Source organism: Malus domestica, chromosome 11, assembly GCF_042453785.1.
Source record: "Malus domestica chromosome 11, GDT2T_hap1".
Classification (NCBI taxonomy): Eukaryota; Viridiplantae; Streptophyta; class Magnoliopsida; order Rosales; family Rosaceae; genus Malus; species Malus domestica.
The window spans coordinates 8,278,569-8,296,986 of record NC_091671.1 but is presented as its reverse complement, the minus strand read 5'-3'; the positions used below and the strand labels follow the sequence as shown (position 1 = coordinate 8,296,986).

At 37.4% G+C, this 18,418-nt stretch overlaps 1 long non-coding RNA gene and 1 pseudogene across 5 annotated transcripts; both read right to left on the bottom strand.

Annotated features, from left to right (window-relative positions):
- LOC139189414 (probable LRR receptor-like serine/threonine-protein kinase At3g47570) overlaps nucleotides 1-18,418 on the bottom strand; it is a 34,592-nt pseudogene that overhangs the window by 1,265 nt on the left and 14,909 nt on the right.
- Nucleotides 2,099-3,702, bottom strand: LOC103422472 (uncharacterized). 5 transcript variants are annotated; one of them, XR_011572764.1, is made up of 6 exons: nucleotides 3,479-3,672; nucleotides 3,213-3,328; nucleotides 2,964-3,064; nucleotides 2,773-2,811; nucleotides 2,542-2,678; nucleotides 2,099-2,318 (listed from the first exon to the last, which is right to left on the bottom strand). It is a non-coding gene; the product is annotated as an uncharacterized lncRNA (long non-coding RNA). The 5 variants fall into 5 exon arrangements; XR_011572766.1 differs by lacking the exon at nucleotides 2,542-2,678 and having other exon boundaries at nucleotides 2,960-3,064; nucleotides 3,479-3,702; XR_011572763.1 differs by lacking the exon at nucleotides 2,542-2,678.

The window sequence follows — 18,418 nt, the reverse complement described above, 5'->3', positions numbered from 1 at the left end:
ATTTGAAGTTTACAGTAAATATACTTAACTAATTAAAGATTTTATAATCAAAATAGTTTTTGAGATTGATATAACTCTTCATTTGGTTCTGAGATTGAACTTTGAGTTTGTCCATCATCAATCATTTTGGTAATTTCGTGAAAACCTCCTTAAATAAGGATAAAATAAAAAAAAATACTCTCAATTTTGTCAAATCATTCTAACCCATTATTTATTAAATTGAAAATATTTTTATCATTTTTGTCCTTATTTAACATATATTTTTTTACAGAATTGTCAAAATGATTGATGATTGATAAACTCATGACTACTTCTATCGATCTCAAATCTTATAAATCAAAATAAAAAGTTATGTCAATCTCAGAAACTATTATAAAACACCTACTTGATACCAAATTATCATTTTAGAACTTAGCTTTGAAGCATATAAAATTATAGTCTTAATGAAACAAATTAGAAATAACATGTTGCTTAATTTCTAGCAAAAGCCAAATCTTTTCTTGTGAATTTTGTGATCGAGATTTTACCTTTTTAATTGATACATTCTCACTTGTCTACTACCAAAATTGTTGAGACAAACTTCCTTAATCATTAGGATGTTTGAAATAAAATTCATTTTTTGTAAAATAATGTAGAAGAATATAAAAATGTTCCTTGAACCCCCACGTCATGGGTCACGTCCACGAATTTAGCGCCCCATGTGCTTCCCACCTCACTCTTGATTCTATTTTGGACAAGACCTTACACGTGGACCAATAACTCTTTCCCACGTAGGTGGTGGGAGTCAGAGGTTTGATGTGTGCGGGACCAGCCTGACATTGGATTATGATCTCTGATTAGAGCGTGAGACGCACTCGCAACCATGTGAGCTTTCATCATTGTTTGCTTGATTTATAGGGAAAAGGATTATTTTCTTAGAGATCTTAGGTATCCCGTAATCTCATTCATTCATCTTACATCGTATAGTCATAAATTATTGTACGGTCATAAATTATTTTAAAATTTAAAATTTAAAATTAATTATAAATAATACCTAACGAAAACTGACTGCACGATATATGATGAACGAATGAAATCACAGGATCCCTAGAAAAATGATCTCCGATTTATAGCTCACCAAGTTAACAACATAGCCATGTCTACCGTGCATGTGAACGTCAATCTGGAATTTTGCATTTGTTTCGAGGATTTTTAGTGGGAATTTAAAGGTCTTTACTTACTTAAGTAATTCAATACAGAGTATACGAAATAATTCAATGAAAATTGGGTTTCAAATGAGATAGAATAAGGATTGGAAATCAGAAAGTATCAAAGAGTGAACCCTTTAGTTATCTTTGATCATCTTGCAAAAGAAATGATAACTGGATGGAGATTTCAACCATAGTTTACAAGTTGGATGGATGAAGTAGAAAAGTGTATCGGGTGTGTTGTGTGACATTCGTATGCTACTAAAGCTCAAGGAAAAATTTTATAAGACTGCAATAAGGTCAACAATGCTTTACGACACGGAATGTTGGGCTGTCAAGCATTAACACGTGAAGAAAATGAGTGCAACGAAGATGAAAATGCTTTGTTGGATATGTGTGCACATGAAAAAATGATAAGGTTAAGAACGAGGATATTCTAGATAAAGTATGAGTGTCCGCAATTGAAGATAAGATGAGAGAAAATCGATTAAGGTGGTTGGACATGTGAAATGAAGACCTATAGCTACATATGTTCCGATTAGAAAATACCATTATGAGACAGAGGTTCAAGGCAAAATGGGTAGAGAAAAATCTATGAAGACTTGAAAATAGACTTTTAAAAATACATAAAGTACTTGGAGTTGAGGAAAGATTTTGCACAAAACTCATGCACAATGACATTCTAAGATTTATACAACCGACCCCATTTAGTGAAAGAAAGTTTGTTGTTGTTTGACTCGAGGGTTTTTAGTGGGTTTAGAAATTTGGACTTCTAGTTAATTAATCTCTTCTCATCTTGTTTAACTTGTTTGTTTGGTGGGAAGAAAATTGAAAAGATGATTTTAGTGTATCTTTGGGAAGCATAAATTAGTTTGAAATGGTTTTTTCTTTATGGATATTCAACACAAAACTAAAGGTTTGGACTACCGTACGATTATTAATCTATACATATAAATGTGCGTATCTCTGAAACTGTATACTTATAAATAATATTTTAAAGAAACATGACTCAACAGTTACACATATTTCACATTACTCAATTAGTGTTTCCATATAAACAGGAGGCGCTTACTCAAAGCAACATGGAGATGCTGATCAAACACATCAGATATCTGATCTCCACCAAGTTGTCTGAAAAAAAAAAAAACAGTGAAATGCTATTATGCCAAATTCATATGAACATTTCCAAGTAAATTCACACATAATTAATTTTAAAATAACCAAAGAACATATTTCTTCTACAAAGTAATGTCACTCCTACTCCTAATGCATATTAGGAAGACAATTAAACGAATTTAACAAATTACACAAACTTGTCACCAATTGAAATGCTTAAATAAGTGAAGAACATCACATGATCCATCTGATCTTCTTTTTTCTTGAAATGCTTAGAGGCAGCTTTCACCACCTTATTCCACACATAAGCATCAATTACACAAACTTCATATGTCAAAATGTGATCCATCCCTCTCAAATTCCCTCAATCCTAATCTTTTAGCAGAAAATCTCAAGTTATCAATTAAACATTAAAAAAACGAAAAAACAAAGTAAAAATCTAACAACATAGATTAAAAAAAGGCAGTACCTTTGAAGCTATGAGGTTACAGTTAACCTTCGCATAAGTCTTCGGAGAGATATCACATGCCAAATTTGTCACCAATTGATAGACACCAAGAACAAAATAAACCAAGACAAACATAGAAATAAATGCTTCTGTAAAATCTAATAAAAATTTGAAGTAAATGAAAGAATATGAGATCTGAGGGACATACATACTTTGCATGTCCTAAGTTTCATGTGTAATACTAAAGTGGTGATGGCTGGTGGGCACAGAGGCCGGCGACATTGATTCTCTGGCAAAAAATGTGAAGAGGGATCTGCAAGAGTGTGAGAGAGAAATTCCCAAATAAATTGCAAAAAAGGGCTTCTAGCTCGTATAAGTTTACAATTGCAGAAAACCTTGAACAATAAACACAACCCATTAATGTTTAACTCTGACCATAAACAATCATACTGGCACCATACCTTCACAAAGACGAAAAACGCCACAGCAAATACCGAATAATCCTCCGATGTGACCACCTGTTCCTTAGCTTCACATACGCAGAGAAGGCTTCCCAAAAAACGGACATCCACGTCTCCTGATATAAAAACAAAACCAAATCATACATCCAGTCCAGGGGTCTAAGGACATGCACAAAAAAGAAATTCATACATAAAATCCATGCAAATGTGGAAATTCAACATAAAAAAAATGGAATGAACGACAGCGAGAAAGTCCTAAAACTCACCAAGAAAAGGACAGATGCAGCGGCTAAAACAGAATTAAAAACCCAGTAATAACGATTGACAAATCAGAAAGCAGCAGACAAAACCTTTGATAGCAAGCGGTGAAAACGACGACAGAAAGACGAAATTTCCATAGACTGGCTAACCAGCTCGAGCAGAGAGAGATGCAAAAATGGGAGACAGGGGCCGAAAAAGCAGAGCAAAATCAAAAAGGAAAACGAACCAGAGACAACACGTGTAAAATGGTCCAAACTAAATTAAACAAATCAAGAAGGGGCAAAAAGGGAATCACACTGTTAATGAACAGTAAATTTTTGTGTTGGGTTTTAGTATATGTATAATGTACTGATTACCACGCTCCGAATTAATTAATGGTCAATTTGCCATTCCATATGTTATTTTATCTTGTGATCAGAACATCAAATCTCGTTTCATGATATAATGGATTGTCCTTAATTGAAAGCTTGCGCAAATTACACGATTTCAATTGCAAATATTGAAACTAGTTATCCCTTTTAAGCGAAATATCTGAAGAACCACACCACAAGGGTATAAATATAATTTGGCCAAAGAAAGATCATGTCCTCCTTGTTGCAACTCAATATTCCAATCCGTTTGCACGTATTACAGATCTAATTCATTGGTACATATTTTTTTAATCTTTAATTTTGAAGCCTTTAATACACTGCTACGATTGCGTCCCGTGCTAATGAAATAAAGACATGTGTAAATTTATGTCTATATGTCTATATGTCTATATGTCCTTATTTTCTTAACATAAGATGTCATGTCACCGCATATCCATGCCATGTAATAAGTTATTCTCCTCGTTACAACACAATTTTAAGCTGATGGTGTTGTCCCACATGGTTTGTATAGACAATTATGGTGGAACTGGCTTGGTGATATGGACAATTCCGTCTCCAAGGGTTGTTATCCAAGGGTTGTCAGGGATACTTAGCACATGTGGTGTTGAATGATGTTGATTACGGTAGTGTGGAGGAAGTCGGAGTAGTCAGACACTATCCTGATGTATTTCCAGATGATTTACCTGGATTGCCTCCAGATAAAGATGTGGAGTTTTCGATTGAATTACTTCCAGGTACGAACCCTATATCATTGACTCCTTATAGAATGGCACCAGCGGAATTAAGAGAGTTGAAAATTCAATTGCAAGAGTTAATTGATAAAGGTTTCATTCAGCCTAGTTCTTCACCTTGGGGAGCTCCGGTGTTGTTTGTAAGAAAGAAAGATGGAACTTTGAGATTGTGCATTGATTACAGGCAATTGAATCGGGTAACAATTAAAAACCGTTATCCCTTGCCTCGTATAGATGATTTGTTTGATCAGCTCAAAGGTGCCTGTGTGTTTTCTAAGATCGATTTGAGATCTGGGTATTATCAATTAAAGATTAAGGATGAGGATGTTCATAAAACGGCTTTCAGGACTCGTTATGGGCATTATGAGTTTTTGGTTATGCCATTTGGATTGACAAACGCTCCTGCAGCTTTCATGAGATTGATGAATGAAGTATTCCAGGAATATCTTGACAGGTTTGTTATTGTTTTTATTGATGATATCCTGGTATATTCTAAGTCGAAATCAGACCATATTCGACATCTTAACTTGGTGTTAAGGAAATTGAGGGAACACCGATTATATGCCAAGTTTAGTAAATGTCAGTTTTGGCTAAATCAAGTGGCATTTCTGGGACATGTGGTATCAGCTCAGGGAATTCAAGTGGATCCTCAAAAGATAGCAGCAGTGGAAAATTGGGAACAACCTCGAACGGTCACTGAGGTGCGGAGTTTTCTTGGCTTGGCAGGTTATTATAGACGGTTTGTTCAAGACTTTTCTATGATTGCCTTGCCATTAACAAAGTTAACCAGGAAGGATGTTAAGTTTGAATGGGATGAAAGTTGTGAGCAAAGTTTCCAGCAATTGAAATATTGCCTTACTCATGCACCGGTGTTAGTACTTCCTGATGATAATGGTAACTTCGAGATCTACAGTGATGCTTCTTTGAATGGTTTGGGTTGTGTTTTGATGCAGCATAGTAGAGTGATTGCCTATGCTTCTAGGCAGTTGAAGACTCATGAAAGAAACTATCCGACTCACGATCTTGAGTTGGCAGCTATTGTGTTTGCTTTGAAGATTTGGAGACATTATCTCTATGGCGAGAAATGTAAGATTTTTACAGATCATAAAAGCCTTCAGTACCTTTTCACTCAGCATGATCTTAATCTTCGTCAGAGAAGATGGTTGGAATTGTTAAGTGATTATGATTGCACGATTGAGTACCATCCGGGTCGTGCAAATGTGGTAGCTGATGCTCTGAGTAGGAAACCTCAAGGGCGACTTAACGCTTTGTATGCCAGTCGTGTTCCTCTTCTGGCAGAGTTGAGATCTACTGGAGTAGAGTTAGAATTGGAAGAGCAAAGCGAAGCTTTTCTTGCCAATTTTCAAGTCAAGCCAATTTTAATTGATCGGGTGCTTGCAGCTCAATCGTTGGATGAAGAAATCCAAGAGTTGATCAGTTTAAGAAATGAAGGGAAGAAGAAAGATCTCAAGATCCGAGGATCAGATGGTATGCTTATGCAAGAGAACAGAATGTATGTGCCTAATAATGAGGAACTGAAGAAACAAATCTTGGATGAAGCACATTGTTCGGCTTATGCTATGCACCCAGGGGGAACTAAAATGTATCATACCATTCGACCATTTTACTATTGGCCGGGTATGAAGAGGGAGATTGCGGAGTATGTAAGTAGGTGTATTGTTTGCCAGCAGGTTAAGGCTGAAAGAAAGAAACCGTTTGGAAGATTGCAACCACTTCCCGTTCCCCAGTGGAAATGGGAGAATATAACGATGGATTTTGTGTATAAGCTGCCTCGTACACAAAATGGTTTTGATGGCATTTGGGTGGTTGTAGATCGACTTACCAAATCAACACATTTTATCCCAGTAAGGGAGAAGTATCCTTTAAATAAGTTGGCTAAGTTATTCATTTCGAAGGTTGTAAAGTATCATGGTGTCCCAGTGAATATCATATCTGATCGAGATCCGAGGTTTACTTCTAAGTTTTGGATAGCTTTTCAAGAAGCTTTGGGCACTAGATTGCTTTACAGTACAGCTTATCATCCACAGACAGATGGTCAGTCAGAGAGAACTATTCAGACACTCGAGGATATGTTGAGATCCTCTGTAATGCAATTTGGTGACTCTTGGCATGATCGCTTGGATTTGATGGAGTTTGCCTATAATAATAGTTTTCATTCGAGTATTGGAATGTCTCCATTTGAAGCACTTTATGGAAAAGCTTGCCGTACTCCATTATGTTGGTCAGAGGTCGGTGAAAGAATACTTGAGGGCCCAGAGATTGTGGATGAGACTACTCAGAACATTCAGGTAATTAAATCTAACCTGAAAGTGGCCCAGGATAGGCAAAAGAGCCTAGCGGATCGACATACCACGGATAGAATGTATAATGTGGGCGACTATGTATTTTTGAAATTATCGCCTTGGAGAGGGGTGGTTCGCTTTGGAAAGAAAGGAAAGCTAAGTCCCAGGTACATTGGACCTTATGAGATCACTGAGAGGATTGGTGAAGTTGCTTACAGGTTGGAGCTACCTCCAGGGTTGTCTAAGGTACATAATGTGTTCCATGTCTCGATGCTTCGGCATTATGTTTCAGATCCTTCACATGTGATTCCTCCTCAACCATTGGAAATTAATCCGGATTTGACGTACGACGAGGAACCAGTGACTATACTGGATTGGAAAGATAAGACTTTGAGGAATAAGACAGTGAGCTTGGTAAAAGTATTGTGGAGAAACCATACAACGGAAGAAGCCCATGGGAGACAGAAGAACGGATGAGGGATATGTATCCGAGGCTATTTTATGAGTTTTGATACTGGTTAGTGACTGGAATTTCGGGGACGAAATTCTATAAGGAGGGGAGATTGTCACAGCCCGTCCCGGAACTACTAATACCGAGGATGTGAAATTACAAAAGTGACCTTAAACGGGATTAAGGTGCGTAAATTTGACATTTAGTTTTATCTAAAGTTCCTAAGCTATTGTTAGTTAGACTTAAACTTGGACTAATAATTTTGTGTTTGGACTTTAGGTGGGGTCCTATACCCTAAATCCCTCCCCATTTCCCGTTTTGTTGTCTCTCTCATCTCCTCAGTCACTCTCTCTCTCTTCCTCAGACTTCATTCTCTCTCTCTCTTACTCTCGAACTCACAGCAACCACCAAGAACCACCACAATCTTGTACCAACGTTCCATTTAAGACCACCATTGCACTCCTGAGGACTTCACGATCACGTAGGTACCAGTTTAAGGCCAAACTAAGATCACAGCGAGTCTTAGGAAGTTCCAAGGATGCTCGGAGTGTAACGTTTGGAAGTTTTGGACGTCGGGATCGTTGAGTTCGACGTTTGGCCGATTTTTGGAATTTTTGGAAGGTGAGACTTATAGCGAGGAGGAGTATATCCAGGGGCGTCAAGGGGGTTACGACCCAGCGACATACCAGTGAGTGGGCAATTGCTTTCTATATATATACCTATATACCTGATTTCCCCAGAAATCAACTTAAATGAAAAGTATGTTGAATTGTGATATGGAATATAGTTGGTTGCCATGCATAGAATTTCATGAATATTACGAATTGTTGTATGATGCATATATGTGAAATGGTGCGGTGGACGCACATGTGAGTATCAGGTGAGTATTATTACTGTTATGATGATGTTGAGATATGTTGAGCTCATAAACTGCACCTTGGTATTAGTGCTTATATTATTCACCCTGCATCGCATGCTCACCTTGGATCCAAATAGATGCTAGTCGTACAGACCACCGGGGGTGGTTCCGACATGCCAGTCGTACAGACCATTAGAGGGGTTCCGACTGGTAGGTGACCTTAGATTATATGCACAAATGATTGATGAGAAAAGCACTAGAGCATATTATTACGCCATTAAGTCGTACAGATTACATTAGGTAATTCCGACTTATGTGCAGTGTAATGCCGTACAGGTCATACTAGGTGACTCCGGCTAGATGATATTTTGAGCTCTAGATTCAGCCGTACAGGACCATTGCAGGGTCTCCGGTTGATTTATCTTTCCACCTGATTTGTATTGATGCATTCATACTAAACTGTTGAATTTGACATGGCACGTTTCTATTGAATCTGTTCATGAGATTGATGATTGAGATGGTTGAGATATATATATGCTTATATACTATTTTTCTGGGAAAGTATACAGGTTTTTCAAAAAGGGGTTATAAATGTGGATTTATGAAATGATTTGGAAAAGCTTTATTTTCGCCCACTCACGTTTTCTATTTTTCGCCCCTCCAGGTTCTAGTTGATAGTTGAGGCGTTGGTGGCCTACGAGGACTGCTTTGGCGTTCTGACAGACTAAATAAATGTAGGATTCACCCGAGGGTGTTGTAAATTAGTTATGGTCCTACTTGACTGCACCTAGACGCTTATGCTCTGTTTATGTGTGTTTAGTACACTCTTATGCACATAGAATGCTAGGTTGTAAATAACTGCAATTAGTGGTTTTCGTTTACTCGTATTTTATTTAATCGTTTCCGCTTGCGTTTATGGTTACGTCACGCTCACGTGACGGCCAGCACGTCCTAGTCTTCGGGTTAGGGTGTGTCAATATCGAAATCCCTATTATATATATAAAAAATTCACTTAAAAAATCCAAATTGTCATAACCAAATGGGAATGGGATGTGGTTTAATTTCTTGTTGAATATCTTCGACTTGTTTGAAAGGAGCTTCAAAGGAACACTATCACATGTAACGTCCCATATGAATATAGAGTAGCACTCCATGTGGAGAAGATAACAAGAAAGGTAAACATATATTCATGTGGGTGGGAGGACAAGCAGATCAGAGAAGAAACTTGGCAAAGGGAACAAGTAAAATATGCCCCCACAAAATATATAGTTTTGCACGCATATACATCTCCTATCCTTATCTGCGATCTATTCCTATGTGATCTTAATCTAAAATAAATCCTTCATACATCATCTTGTTTGTCGAATTTTGAGGCTTTTGTGGCCCGTGAATGTGACCTCAAAAATAAATGAAGAAAATATGGGTCATGTATATATAATCATTTATATTGTAAATAATCAAATTTCCTTCCGATATTATTATTATTATTATTATTATTATTATTTGGATGTATATGTGGAGTAGGGTTAATTTGCATGTGTACTGACATGAGGGTTCACGTTGATGCAGAAAAAGAAAAAGATATTTTCTTCGGATTTCTTCCTCTTAATTCATCAAGTTCGGGGATTCAGACCATTAAAATTTGATCAAATAGCTACAAACAGGAGCCCACTTTAAAAGTTATAATAACTTTAATCGTTGGAATACATTTTAATAATCTAGATTCTCGAACTTGATGGATTATGAGAAAGGGATCTGAAGATGATATTTTTTTCAGAAAGACAACAGTGGAGTTGCAAAAGCTTACTAGAATAATTGACTGATTTTTTTCTGGAACAAGGTCTTGCACTTTGGAATAAGTGGTCGGGGACTTAGGAACATGGAACCGTAAGGCAGTTTGACTAGAGGGAGAGGAGGTAGACAAGCTGCCAGTGAAGCAGAGCAGGGCTGCTTTTTCAGAAATCAACATGATATATAGAAACTGAAAAAAGAAAGAGATGGATGCAATGGTAGAATTGCTATTATGCTTTAGTGTACCTGAGCAAGTTCACTCGTTTTAGCTTTTAGGAGGGCAAGGGTAAGACAGTAATTGTACTTGTTCAAGTTTATCCGTTTGAAAAGAAATGGCAAGGCTAAGTTGAATTACTCTTCACAAATATATTTTTATTCTTTCAATATTTTCTTGGCTTTATCATCCACATGTCATTATTAGTTTAGATTTTTGATGAGATTTTTAGTTACTTTTGTTGCGCTACATGTCATTATCTGTTAGTAATATTCGCTCTGATTTTTGTTCAAGCGTGAACTTTGTAAGGTTTTTAGATTTTTTTACCACTAAATTAATTCTGGCTGTTGAAATTTTCATTTTTTTTGAAATCAGATGCACCACAAAGCGCTACGTGGTACATCAGCATCTTTTTTCCAATTTTCTTTTACCATTGGAAATCTAACGGTCCGGATCAACAAACCAATGGAAATCCAACGGATGTGGCGCGCCCAAATTGGAGCTGTTTGGCTCACTTTGATGCACGTGGTGGGCCCAGTCTTCTATTACTTGAAGTCAGACCCGATGCCACCAATTGCCAGCAAGGTCAAGGCCCGACAATTGTTGCATAGTTTCTTTATTTCGAACTTATAATTTATACAATCACGAGCTGATGGTCCAGTGATAAAAGACATATTACGAGGTTTCCTTAAAACTAGAAGTTGAATGTCTCAGGTTCGAAACCTGCTGCTGGTGTGGAAGCAGACTTATGGCCATGGAGAGATTGAAATTTGTGAGTCTTCCTAGTCCCTGGAAATGGTGGATAACCGTGTCTTGCCACCAATTGTCCCTCTTTTTTCAGAGAAAAAAAAACTTATCATTTACACCGTTTAAGTTTTGTCTGAAATAATGTTATATTGTCAGACAATTTTGAGCTACTAAATTCTAGCAACAAATCTCGTTGAAGTAAGGTTCTAAAAGACGCTAGATGCTAGTCTGCGACGGGCTGGGGCCTAGCGCCTAGGCGACTATGCGGAGCCTAGGCGGACTAGACAGATTTAAGTAAATCTACTATATTTCATGTAAATAAGTGTCATTTTATACTTCAATATATGTAATTTAATCAAAAACTACAAAATAGAATGATATATATATATATATATATATATATATTATGAAGTATTGAAACATTATGAAAACATAGGGAACAAGTAGATGATGTGTATTTATTTAAGTATTCAACAAGTTGAAAAAAATAAAATGCAAAATAAAAGTTACCTATTTTCTTCTAAGTGAGTCGCAATCTAGGTGGTTACCTAGGCGGGTGTGGGCGGGCTAGGCGGGTGCCTCAGCATGTATATGCGCCATTTCTTAATTTTCAAACGCATGTGCATTAATCGAGGCAGTGACCAGCCGCCTAGCGCTAAGACGGGACCTAGGCAGTGCTAGGCGGGGATTTTTAGAACAAAGTATGTAAAATACACTCGAATAAATGTAGTATTGTCCAAACAATTTTAGGAACGATGGACTAGTTAATTTCAAGATTGAGGTTTCAATTTTAGAGCGATCCGTCATAAAGCTTTTGTTATACTTGTACTTAAGGATATTTTTGGGGCTACCGACATGCCCATGCAGTTGATTAACTGGGAGCTTCATTGAATCACAATAAAATGCAGGGGTACAGAATGATTGAAAGGAGCCCTCCTAAATTTGCCTCTTGCCCTAATTGTATGAGGGTGGTGTGGTGGTTAGAATTCAATTAAACCCCATACGTTTGGGAGGTTTTCATTTAATCTTGCAAACATACATATTTAAGCAAAATATATCCCACTAAAAATAAGTATCCTTAGTTTTGGTAAGACGATATTATAAGCTATAATATACGAGAGAAGACTTTAAACTTGAATGTAAGAACGCGGCAAATACAATGTCTTTACCAACCGACCTAACCTATTTTTACAGAGTAAATGTAAGTATAGACGCAAACAAAATCATGTGGCTTTGTTTGTATCTCGTATGGGGGGCTCCCATACTTGGGACTGTCTCGAGCGAAAGTGGCTATTTAATACTTTGACATCAGATGTTAATGTTTCTATTCAAATTCAATAATTTCCGTTGACTTTTTGTGTGTATTCCTGTAATCTTAGGATTCTTGGTTTAATATGTTTTTATGTAAATTATTTCTTCCTTATTGATAGATAGGATTGTAACATCTTATAAACCCCTCCTTGAGAGATGAATAGAACATACAATTATTCCAAAAAGAGCATTCTCTTATTGGCACCAGAGCCTAGGTTAAGAGGAAAAAAAAAAATACCCCCCACTGCTGTGTGCAGAATCCAGATCACAAGCCGCATGGCCAGATTGTGCAGCACGCCGTCCGATCATCAACCACACCGCCAGTTGTGTTGTGCGCCGTATAACCAGCGAGCGACGCCGTCGTTTCTAGATCGAACCCACCTGTTTGTTTGCTTCGTCGCACTAGAGTCTATACGCATTGTGTTGAAGCCCAAAACTCAGACCCCCATATCTCCCACTGTTGGCTGTCGCCTGCTGCAATCCGAACCCGACAATCGTTTCCGCTGCCGAACCTCGTTACCTGAACCAACCAGCCACGTCTGATCCGCCACTGAACTTGCTCGCACCCACTATCGCACCAGTCCACAAACCATTTGCTGCAAGTTTTTTGCTTGCACAAATCCCATCTGCTACAATCCCGTAGTATTTGTGCGGACTGAAGAAATGAAACAATTGAAAAAGGAAAACGCAGAAGAGTTGCTGCGTTGGAAAGGAAGAAAAGAAAAAGAAAAAAGAAAAAAAAATGAAAAAAAAAAAAGGAAAAAAAAAAAAAAAAAAAAAGGGAAAAGCATTGTTTTTTGAGTTGCTTTTTGTTTTTTTTTGTGGCCCACACACTACAATTAAAATGGCTCGCAATGAAATCATTACTGCTCGGACCCGTGGTTCTTACTATCATCCATCCAGCAATTGTCCTTATTGTGGCTTGAGAGGACATTCCAAAAATTGTTGTTTCGAACTTATTGGCTATCCTGTTAATTGGGACAAGACTCGTGATCCCCAGTGTAATAAGCCGCGTGTATTGATTGTTGAAACTAAGGTACATTCTGAACATACAGTTAACGATGGTAAGGCTTTAAAGGTTTCTACATCTGTTACGAATAATACAAGGATAATTGAATCCGGTGCTACTGAACATATGACTTGTGATTCTAGACAGGTACAAACCCTAAAACCATTCACCAAAACTGTTGTAAGTGTTGCCAATGGTAATCCTGCCCCCATTATTAGGAAAGGTGCTGTCTCCCTTTCAGATACCCTTAATCTTGATACCGTGCTTGTTGTTCCTTCTCTTGATTATAATTTATTATCTGTTGCTCAAATAACCGTTGCCCTACATTGTCTTGTTATTTTTTGGCCTTCTTTTTGTGTGTTTTAAGGATATTTGGACTCGCAAGACGATTGGTTATGGTATCAGAAAAGAGAGGCTTTACTACTTGGAGCTGATATCGAACCATACCCAGGTGTTGACTCAAGCTGTTACTGTGGAAGGATCTCGGTGGGAGCGGAATAAAGCTTCGGAGGTTTGGTTGTGGCATCGCCGACTTGGACATGCTTCTTTCAGTTATTTACAGAGGTTGTTTCCTAGCCTATTTGTTAAGAATGATGTTTCTAGCTTTAAATGTGGTGTTTATGAACTAGCTAAAAGTCATCGTACTTCGTTTCCGTCCAGTTTGACAAAAAGTTCTGTTCCATTTATGATAATCCATTCTGATGTTTGGGGACCATCTAAAGCTGCTACATTTGGTGGTGCTTATTGGTTCGTTAGTTTTGTTGATGATTGCACACGTATGACTTGGGTTTGTTTGATGAAGTCAAAAAGTAAAGTTACTTCCTTGTTCCAGAAATTGCACAAAATGGTGCAAGTACAGTATAAGTCACAAATACAGGTTCTCATAAGTGATAATGGTGGCGAGTATGTGAACTCTGAACTTCGTGCCTTTCTGGATCATCATGGTATTGTTCATCAAACTACATGTCCATACACTCCACAACAAAATGGGGTTGCAGAGTGCAAGAACCGTCACCTTCTGGAGGTTGTCCATGCTTCCTTACTCGATGGGCGTCTCCCGTTATCCTATTAGGGAGAAGCTCTGTTACGCCCCGATCCCAACATACGTCTAGGATCGACACGTGACGTCACCAAAAACTCGTATATTTAACATACCCCGCCTCCGGGATATGTACAAAGCATAGATCAAGACTTAAATTTCATAGCATTTTTCGTACAATTTATGGTTGCATCCAACTTCCTCGTTAGACTGCCTACGTACCCTAAATAGGGATCAAGCCATTCGTAGTTCGCCATTCACCAATTTAGACCTTTATTCCAGTGCGTTCTAACAGGAATACGTAGCATACTAAAATCAATTCTTAGAACTTGACAAGCATGACATTACCAAGTTCAGGCTACAAAACAAATCAACATGCTGCTCAAGATTCTCGTTCCACCCATCATATAATTTCCATGTTTTCAACACCTTACTTCCATCCACATCATGTAACATATCAAATAACTAGTGAAGCTCATATTATTCTCAAGCCACATTGATCAACTAAAACATTCAGAATAATAACAACCATAACCAAAGTCATTCCATAATCCCGTCAATCAATCAATTTATGAATCAAAGATATATGATCTTAGCATTTACTTATGTTAATCAATAGTAACATATCATTTCACGAATTTAACCAAGGAACTCTATATCATTTCCTACTTGGATTCCTTTACTACACTAGGACATTCAATATATAAACCAATAAGTCTCACCATAATGCCACAATTCAAATATGTAGCATCTCAAGGAACATTTAACAAGCACAATAAAAATTCTCTAGTCATATCGTCATTCATCCACACATATACATTCCAACACCATCCAATCATCACATCAATCAATAACACATACAATTCATCGAATGCAGGTTAGAGCGATACAGTTCGGCCGAAGCCTACATCTTTGAAGTTGTCTCAAATGAATCAAATGATGCGATTTCGGACCACTCAATGAAATCCATCAACATCGGGTTCCGAACCTCTCAACGAAACCAAACTAAAATATGATCGTCCAACAAATGTACCAAGTACAATTAATCTTCCTCACTTCTATAATGCATATGGTCCCCCAACGTGGATATACCAAGCAGAACCATATACATAGTTTAATATCATAGGCAATGATCACCCAACGCAATTATACCAAGTATGATCACTCCTAAGCATACATGGCCATAATGATCGCCCATCGCGGATTAAGCAAGCATGATCCATACATAGTATGGTCCCCCAATGCGGATTAACCAAGCATGACCACTAATGACCCCCCAATGCGGATTAACCAAGTAGGGTCAAGATAATCAAGTAGGTAATGACCCCTAACGCGGATTAACCAAGCAGAGTCACACCTAAAGAACTGTTAGGCAGTGATCACCCAATGCGGATTAACCAAGCATGATCACTCCTAGAATAAGTATGGCCCCCCTGTTGGAAATGTGCCCTAAAGCCAATCATGTGATGATACTTTACGGACATTTCACATGTTAAACTAATCTAGTTTAACATATAAAGGGCATAGATTATTGTTTGAGCCGTCTCATATAAATGTTATATGCTTAAACGATAAAGTCCAAGGAATATGTGATTGGGAGAATGTAATCTAATGAAGTTAGATTCTTGAGACCATTCTTTCGTAGACACATCCTAAACGTTCCTGATCATAGGATTGCCAATTGGGCATTGACAGTCCGTCAAGATCGGTACGTACTATGTCTTCTCTCAGGGAGAGTGATTAGTCTCTAGTCATTGGTGTGTGTGACATCAAGACAAGTACGGTAGGTGCTCAATAGAGAATGAGTTCACTGAACGCGATCAACGAAGAGTTCTCATATTCCATGTCACATGAGAACTCATGGTTGGGATAATGCAAAGTAGTCCTTTGACCTGAGGCATCATAGTTGTCTTGTGGTTAAGACCTTGATCTTTGATTATGTCAAAGTCATCCCACCAGGAGGGTGTCCACGGCATCGTTGGGGTCAAGCCGCTTAGCTATGGAGACAAATGAATGCGCAACAAGGGATCTCTAACCTTCAAACCGTTTGAGGGAGAATACTCTCTGATATGATTTGAATCTCTGGCCAGAGTATGAATGAGATTAGGGAATGCGTTCCGAATCACATTCAAGGTAATCATATAAGCACAAGACACACATTGGATAGTAGACATGAGAAAATAAACTATCAAACCAAACAATGTGGTCAAGAGTATTAGATTAGAGAAGGACCGTATTGCATTTGTAATCTCGAACTGAATAGGTTCTCTAACCTCTTCTGATTAGCTTGGGTAACCATGATATGCTGCTAGGTGTCACTCATGGTTTGTGGAAGCCCTAAACGTGTATAATCACTAAAGGGAGAATTGAAAATAGTTTCAATTCACAATCGATGTAAAATGGTTTTAATCGCCCACTACCTCGCTAAAAGGAACCTAATGGATCGCACACCGTGAAAGGTGGAGATTGGAGATTAAACGGAAATGAGTAAGAATGATTAAATGGTTTAATCATTTATTTATGGCAAGGATTAATTAATATGTTAATTAATCAAACGAATAAGTTCGTTAAAGACTTCGGGATAGTTTTGGACCTTAAGGCCCAATGGGCTTCGAACGTCAAGCCCATTAACTTAAGTTGTATGACAATTTAATGAATGAAGATTCATTAAAGCCCAAAAGCCCAAAATCCCCTAAATGGCCAGCCATGATGAAATGAATTAGGGTTTTGGTTGTTTAGGTCACTTAAAGAAGTGACTATATAAATGATTTTATAGCCAAATATTCATAAAGTGAAAAATGGGTTTATTTTTGGGGAAAATAGGTGAGAATTGTCTCTCCATTTTCTCTCTAAAGAGGCCAACACCTTGGAGGGTACATCTAGCAATCCTACTACTCCAAGGTCACTCATTTCTTCTACAATCGAACCTTGGTGTCGAGAATTAGAGGTTCTCAATTTTGGGAACTTTGAGAACCTATTCTTCCATCCAAATCCATGGATCTAAGAAGCAAGGAATGAAGGCCCTTATCTCTTTGGGTGATTAGCCTTTGCTTATGCAAAGAGGAATCTACAAAGGTATTAATTTCAACTCACTTTGTTTTTGAGTTGATTATTGGTTCACCAATCTACTAGGCTTTGAATTTCATGGTCATGTTTTGTTTTTGAGTACATACAAGCATGATTCCGCCTTTTAATTGTTAATTGCATGTTATATGATGTTGCTCAAATGAACATGTTTTACAAAATAAATCCTTCAAGTGGTATCAGAGCCTAGGTCTAGTAGTTGGTGAATCCTTTTGTGTTTTGTAGTTCATAAGTTTGTGATCTAAAAGTTGTAATTGTTACAAGCTTTATTCTTGCTTCTTTGAAAGTAAATTTTGTTGGAAAATTTGCTATCTCAAATGTTGTAGATGTTGTTCATATGAGCATGAATATTGGAGCTAAAATTTGGTGCCATGCTTTTGGGAAAATTCGGCCAAAATCAAAGGGTGAATTTTTGGGTTCTTGTTTGACTTGTTAAAAGTGTTTTAATGTGTTCTTTGGAACCCCTAAGTACCCTAGTTTGGTTAGATGTTATTTCCCTTAAGTAAGAATGGTTTTGGAATGTTTTTGGGTGGAAAAAGTTCATGGAAAAATTTGGGTTTTTCATGGATGTTCTTCATTGTTCTTGATGTTCTTGCCAAGAACAAAAAGGTTTGGTGTATTGATTCAAAGTTTTGAATTATTTCATAAAGTATATGTGATATGTTTTTAAATGATTTATTATGTATTTAAAGTGTTAGATATTTGTATAAATGATGATTGAAATAATTGTGATTGAATTATTTCAAAAACTTATCTTACATACACTTGCATGATTGTTTTTGACAAAACTCACAAATCAACACACACTCCCACCTTATCTTCCCTAAAACCGGCCACTCCCTCAAAGGGAGTACTTTTGGGGCTTTTATGCAATTACATAAAGTTTTGATACTTTTGTGTATTTGCACTTTGGCCCAAAAGTTTACGTTTTTACGTTTAGGTCCAAAAACGCTAAAGGACAAATTGTTTTGTTCCTTTAATGATGTTTTTGCATTATTAAAAGTTTGGGTTCTAGTTGTATTTACATGAAGTTGT